Below are 7934 nucleotides of genomic sequence, written 5' to 3'. Positions count from 1 at the left end.
GGGAGGGAGAATGATGGACCCAATCGGACGGATACAGTTAATTACAGAGAACGACTACGACCAAGAGCTAGGATAAGAGGCTCTGAGTGTCCAGTGTGTTGGTGTGGGAGAGTGTTTTCCAGCATTAAAGGTTTACGAGTCCACCAAGCAAAGTTGAGGTGCTATTCCATCCCAGTGGACGAAGATGAGATTTCTTCACCAAGCACAGATGATGTGGTCTTTTCAACCACTGACTCACAAGCCACAGCGATTCGCTCTGGAGAGAGTCATCATACTCCAGGTCAGACGAGAGATAACCCAGGTCAGGTTTCAGACCACAGTACCCAGGTAGATCCTTCGCATGATAGCGGTAGTGAGGAGGTAGAGAAGAAGAGTGAGGTCAAGTGGCCAGCAATGGCAGATGAGAAGGCTTGGCGTGTATTTGATGAGGATATCAGTATGATGTTGGAGAACACTCTCAAGGGAACATCAAAGAGAAAGTTAGAAGTGATGGGTGATATGATTTACGATGTTGGAAAGTACAGGTTTGGTTTGGTTGAGTTGAAGAAAGCAAAGCCCACACAGCAACCAAGCAGGCGCCAGAAGGAGATTAGTATGAGGAGCGAGCTTAGATTGTTGAGACAGAGGTGGAATGTAGCAAGTGAGGGTGACAAGTCAGGGCTTGCTGATCTCTGAGAGCATTTTCGAATAAAGTTAGCATCACTCCATCGTGCAGAGTCACAATGTAAAAAGAGAAAGAAGAGAGAGAAGGCAAGAAAGTCATTCCTTGATAATCCTCACGAGTTCACAAAGAAACTGCTTGAACAAAGTAAGAGCGGGCAGCTTAACATCTCTCAACAAGAACTTGAGGATCACCTGGCAAGCATTTATGCTAACGAATAGCGGGAGGCTCCTTTGCCTGACATTTCAGGGCTTGTGAAGCCTACCAAGCCAGGAGTGAAGTTTGATTTGTCAGAACCCAAACTGGCAGAAGTCGAACAGATCATCAGAAAGGCAAGGTCAGGCTCAGGCCAGGACCTAATGGAGTGCCGTATAAGGTGTCCAAGAAGTGTGAAGAGTTGTTGAGGAAATAGTTGTGGAGATTGTTAAAGGTGGTGTGGAGACATGATGTTGTTCCTCTGTCATGGAGTAAGGCTGAAGGAGTATACATCCTGAAGGAAGAGAATTCTTCTACATTGAATCAGTTCCGACCAATTTCACTTCTGAATGTAGAGGGGAAGATTATGTTGGGCATTCTGGCAGAAAGGATATCTTCATTTGTGATTGAAAATGGATTAGTAAATACATCTGTGCAGAAGGAAGGAATACCAGGCTCCCCAGGCTGCCTTGAACATTCTAGTATGATATGGCATACCATTCAGGAGTCAAAAAGTTTGAGAAGAAATCTGGCTGTAGTTTGGCTTGATCTGGCAAATGCATATGGTTCTGTTCCCCATGTCCTGATTGAGTGCGATGGAATTCCTATGGATTCTTGCTAAGGTGAGGAACTTTGTTATGCAGTACTACAACGATTTCCGGATGAGGTTTTCCACTCAGCAGTTTACAACTAGATGGCAGAGTTTGGATGTTGGAATCCCAATGGGATGTGCGATTTCACTCATCCTTTTTGTGTTAGCCATGGAGGTTATTGTGAGGGCTGCAGAATCAGTGGGACCAGGTGTCGCACTTGATGGTGGAGGGGAGTTACCGCCAATACGAGCGTACATGGACGATCTTACCCTTTTGGGTCCCAGCACGGAGGCAGTAGAAAATGTACTATCTAGACTCGAGGAGCTAATGGATTGGGGAAGAAAGAAGTTCAAGACCAAGAAGTCAAGGAGCCTTGTTCTTAGGAGAGGAAAGCTGGTTGATTTTCATTTCACCCTTTGTGGAGAGGAGATTCAATCCATTCAGGACCAACCAGTTAAGAGCCTCGGGCGATGGTACACAGAGGAGCTGAGAGACACCAAGAGGGTTCAAGAGACAGGAGAACAGATCAGCAGAGGTCTGATGTCTGTTGACAAGTGTGGCTTGCCTGGCAAGTTGAAGTTGTGGTGCTTGCAGTACGGACTGATGCCACGGATAATGTGGCCACTAACTGTCTATGAAGTGGCAATGTCCCATGTTGAGGCAATGGAATGGAAGATCAACAAGTATGTGAAGAAGTGGCTTGGAATACCGAGCAGCCTCACCAATGTTGCAATCCACAGTAGCCAGACAAAGCTTACCATCCCAGTGCAATCCCTTGTTGAAGAGGTCAAGGTAGCCAAGTTAAGATCATTCTTGATGCTTCAAGACTCAAAAGACCCTGTCATCAAGAACACCCAGCCGGATGTGAGATCAGGCAGGAAGTGGTCAGCCTGTGTAGCAGTTGATGAGGCAGAGTCTAGATTGAAGCACAAGGAGACGGTTGGGGCTATCCAGCTAGGCCACCAGGGACTTGGATGGACAACCCACAAGTGGTGGTCATCTTCTACAGGTAAGGAGCGCCGTGAGCTTGTAACACAAGAAATACGAGAGGTAGAAGAGGAGAAGAGGTTAGCTAAAACAGCTGGCCTGGCCAAACAAAGGGCTTGGACCTGGTGGGAAAGTGTTGAACAATAACACCTATCTTGGAATGTTCTGTGGCAGATGGAACCGCTCCGCATTTCTTTTCTATGCAGAGCAGTGTACGATCTGCTCCCAACACCTGCCAACCTCGGCACCTGGTATGAAGATAAGACAGACAGGTGTGCTGCTTGTGGCGAGAAGGGAACACTTCAACATATTTTGAGTGCACGCAGAGTCAATCTTTCCAGCGGCATGTAGACTTGGAGACATAACAACGTTCTCAAAGTTGTGACAGAAGCAGTTGAGCAGAGGGTACTGCAGCACAACTTATCTCATGCCCCATGCTGCACAGAACATCGCATATCATTTGTGAAAGGAGGCTCCAAGTCAAGGGTGTACAGCGCCGGCTCACGATCAAGCATACTTTCTTCAGCCAATGATTGGTGTGTCAAGGCTGACCTGGACGGGAAAGGCAGTTTCCCGGAGCAAATAGCTTTCACCACATTGCGTCCAGATATAATCGTATGGTCTGACACCAGTAGAGAAGCGGTTATTGGTGAACTCACAGTCCCCTGGGAAGACAACATCGATGAAGCCCATGAGCGCAAGTTAACCAAGTATGCAGAATTAAGATCAGAGTGCAGAGACAGAGGGTGGAAGGTCTCATGCTATCTATTTGAAGTAGGTTGCCATGGGTTTATTGTATTCACTTTCCAGAAGTGGCTGTGTGACCTTGGCTTCACTAGAAGAGAGATCAAGTCAACCAGCAGGGCTGTAGCTGAGGCAGCAGAGAAAGGATCAGCATGGGTGTGGACCAAGTATGACCAGAGGGGCAGATAGTCAGACAGTGTATACATATCTTGCAAACCCTTCAGTAGTTGCATAGACACCTGAAGAGCAGACTATCTGTTGGATGGAAGTGAATGATAGAAGCAGATGCCAAGTTTTTAAGCTCACCAGTGGGAGGTGGTGCTTTAGCACTGCTGACCCACCACCTCGAGCGGGCCAAAACTCCTGAAGACAGGTGGCAGATCAACGGATGATCCCACTGGTGATAGCACAGGACAGTTAACATCTCAGTCCACGTGTATTTTTAACTCTTTCAGAGCAATGACTCTGCTTAGCACTACCTATGGACTGTTATCTACGCATGCTCATTGATCTTCATCTGCTCGTGTGTATTGATCTGTTATATACGCATCATGCGCGTCATTCTCTGTTGGCTGTACATGTGCATTAATCTCTCTCTCTCTCTCTCATTGCAATGTGAATACACCAGTTAAAGCCCTCTCCCGCGTGCGTGCTTTTATTTAGTTGATAGGTACTAAAAGACAAAGACACCACGTGACCCATGCTGTATCTCTTCACTGTGGCCCATAGTGCATCATGCCACACCCTATCGAATGGCTTCGTGAAGCCTATGAGCATGAGGAAGGCGTCCTGCATTTCTAGCACGGTACTCGGAGGTTGAATACTTCTTCCACTTCTGAATCCAGCCTGCTCTTCAGTGATTATTTCTTCTCCCTGTGGTTTCAGTCTCTTCAAGATGACTTTCAACATCGCTTTGCTTGCATGGCTGATCAGACTTATGATTCTATAATTCTGGCACCTCTGTACGTTTCCTTTCTTGGGGAGAGTGACGAGGAGTGATTTTGTCAGGGTGTTGGCCATTCCCTGGTCTGCCAGATTTTGTTGCGGATATTGGTGACGATGTCTATCACTGTCTTTCCTCCATGTTTTATCAGCTCAGCCGGGACGTTGTCTACTCCAGCAGCTTTCCCATTCTTCAGCGATCCCGCAGCTGCTTCTACTTTTTCCTGCACAATTGGAAAGTCATTGTCGTTTGACAAGTCCTGGCTGGGGTCTCCTGGGGCTGCTAGTTGTAAAGGTCTGAACAATACTCAGTCCATCTGTTGAGAATGTCTTCATCTGCTGTGAGATATTGTTCTTTGTCCTGGATGGTGACTGTCTCTGTTTAGTGAGGCCCTTCACAATTTGAAATGCTCGCCTGCTGGTGTTCTTATTCAGGTTATTAAAGATACGAGAGGGAATAACTGCACTTGTCCAATCACTGAACTGTTCCCACAAACCGTAGACTTATTTTCAAGGATTCTTCATCTCATGTCCGTTATATTTATTTATTTATTTGTGTGTTTGTTATTATTTCCTTTTTAAAAAAAAATTTGTAGTTTGCTGTCTTCTGCACACATGTTACCTGTCCTTTTGGGTGTGGCTTTCCCTTTATTCTGTTCTTGTTATTGGATTTACTTTGAACTTTGAACATAAGACTGTGAAAGCTGCCATGGTCTTTCATTGTTCTACAACTGCTTTAGATATTCTCCCAAAGCCGCTGTGCTGCTTTTGACACCCCTGCACACCTTACATACAATTAATATAACGAAAATATAATTATTTTTACTGCTCCGTACATTTGTGTGATAAGCAAGTGTAAGACAAAGACAGGTAGAATGTAAGTTCAGAGTCGGAAATGATGGTGATCCCAAGCTATCTCACGATATGTTCCAAAATCTGGGGAAAAAAACCCAAAACCTGAAACATTTTCAGCCCCAAGCATTTCAGATGAGTACTCAACCTGTATTAGCCTTTAAACCTGGACACAATATGCCTAAATTCAGTTTCACAAAAGCATTCTTGCTGCAAATGTGGCACTTCACTTTATTGAACAGATATGACTTACCATTCTGTCAGATATTGTATGATGTCACTCCATGTTCATAGGGAATTGAAAAAATACAGTAATTTAGTTCATAATGGATGCTTAAATTGATTAAAAAGGAACACTCCCCTCTTAAAGTGTTTAATTGAAATTTGGGTTGCAAAGCAAAGCTAATACATCGCTCAAGCTTCCTTACCCTTTTACAAGGATAATTATAGCACACATTTTACAAGCTCTTAGCATAGTTAATGTATTTTGGGGTGAGTCAGGGACTATACTGAAAAGCCAGCCAGCTCTTGCCAGTAATAGGCACAGAACACCAGAAACTTCAAACAAGACTGTACTTTATTGTTTACAGCATGTGTCAATACATTCACTTGATATCTTACTGTATATGGGTCGGCACAACATCGAGGGCCGAAGGGCCTGTACTGTGCTGTGGTATTCTAGTGTCTAGTGTCTAGTATTTATACAGTGCCTGGAAAAAATATTCAGCACCCACAACTCCTTCCACATTTTACTGTCTCCTTTTCTAAATGTAAAATATATTGAAGTAGGGTTTTTTGAGCTAATCTACAAAACATTTTCCATCATGTCAAATCAAAAGAAAAATACCAAAACCTGTCAACAATTTGCTAAATCTTAAAAACCAAAATTGTGAGGCAAAAAACTTTTCATCTCCTTTGTAATTACTTTGCTAACTTTCCTCAGGGGCAATACTATATATTATCCGACCAACTCACCAAATCTGTCGATGCAGAAACTTGCAGGATCACCTGAGTAAATAAATACCCTCTCTCCCTGTAAGGTCCAACAGTCTGGTAGATTTTCAATGAACCAAACCAAGAGCACTTAAGGCAAGTCAGAGAAATGATAATAGAGAAGCGCAAAACTGTCAAAGGGTATAAGATCATCTGAAAGGCACTGAACATACCCCGGAGCTCAGTCCAGTCCACTGTGAAAAGTGGAAAAATATGAAACCACAGCCACACTGTCTAAGTCAAGCCACCCCTCTAAACTGAGCTGCTGGGAAAGAATGGCACTGGTAAGCGAGGCTGCTGTGGCACCAGCTGTCACTCTGAGTGTCCTACAGAATCAGGGGCTGCAACTGGAGATGAAGTTCATGGTTCCATTCTAAGGCCTTGGACTAAAATGGTAGTTATGGAAAAATAGCAAGGAAGAAGCTCTGGCTAAAAGAAAGCAAAACCTTGCCCATCAAGACACTTCAAAGCGTCACTTAGATGATACTGTAAAGGTGCAGAATAAGGTAGTGCTATTGGATGAGACTAAAGTGGAACTTATAGGCCTCAACACTAAGTGGTATGTGTGATGTAAATCTAACGTTGTGCATCAGGCAGGTAACACTGTCCCTTGGATTGGGGAGGAAGTTTGTCTTTCAGTAGGATAATGACCCAAAGTACACTGCTGGAGCAACCTTAGAGCAGTTCAACTGAAGAAAATTGATGTCCTTGACTGTCCCAGTCAGAGTCCTGACTGTAACCCAATCGAACATCTCTGGCAAGACTTCAAAATTGCTGTCCACCGCTGCTCCCCAACTAACGTGGCACAGCTGGAGCAATTTTGCAAAGAGGAACGGGTAAATTTTGCTCTGTCGTGTCGTGCAAAGCTAAGAGATTTATCCAAAAATACCACTGGCTGTAATATCTATGAGAGGTAGTTCAACTAAATACTGGGCAAAGGGGGATGAATAGTTTTCAACTGCTGACATTTCAGTTTTTGAATTTTTAGATTTTCATGTTTTACAATTTTACATGTTTATTGGGCTCTGCTGTAAATAAAGGAACATATGATTCACAAATAAAATTTCTCAGTTAAATGGATCAAAATCCCTAGTTGTACTACTCATTTATGTTAACAAAGGTTTGGGGGTTGAATACTTTTTCAAGGCATTGTATACAATACATAAAAATTCATCCTCCTTCTCCTCTCTAAGACAGGTGTATGAATACTCTTTACAGGGACACCTGATCATTAAACATTTCGACTGCTGATTGGTGTCTTCAGTCAATTCAGCTTCTTTTGTGTACTGGCCTCGGGTGTATTAGTTCCTTGAGGAAGAGAATGTGCAGCCTGTTGGCCTGACTAACTTATACTCAGTTATTAGGTACACGTGCTTGTTAATGTAAATATCTAATTAGCTAATCACGTGGCAACAATTCAATGAATAAAAGCATGCAGACATGATCAAGAGGTTTAGTTGTTATCCAGACCAAGCTTCAGAATGGGGGAAAATGTAATCTAACTCCTTTCACCATGGAATGATTGTTGGTGCCAGGCCAGATGGTATGAGTATCTCAAAAACTGCCGATCCTCCACGCACATGTCTCTAGAGTTAACAGAGAACGGTGTGAAAAACAGACAAAATAAAAACATCCAGTGAGCTGCAGTTGTGTGGGTGTAAACTCCTTGTTAATGAGAGAGGTCAGGGGAGAATGACCACACTGGTTCCAGCTGACAGGAAGGCGACAGTAACTCAAAATAACCACACATTACAACAGTGTGCAGGAGAGCGTATCTGAACAAAGAGCGTGTCAAGCTTGAAAGTGGGTGGGCTGCAGCATGAGAAAGTGACAAGCATATGCTTAGAGACAACCTTATCAGACACAGGCCGTACCTAATAAAGTGGCCACTGAGTGTTTATTTTGTGACAGTCATCGACTTTGTTAAACATGTGGCAGCTTCAGTACCTTCAGGTTTATCTCTTGCT

Source organism: Mobula birostris, chromosome 15 (genome assembly GCF_030028105.1).
Source record: "Mobula birostris isolate sMobBir1 chromosome 15, sMobBir1.hap1, whole genome shotgun sequence".
Lineage (NCBI taxonomy): Eukaryota > Metazoa > Chordata > Chondrichthyes > Myliobatiformes > Myliobatidae > Mobula > Mobula birostris.
Note: the sequence above shows the minus strand (reverse complement) of the source record.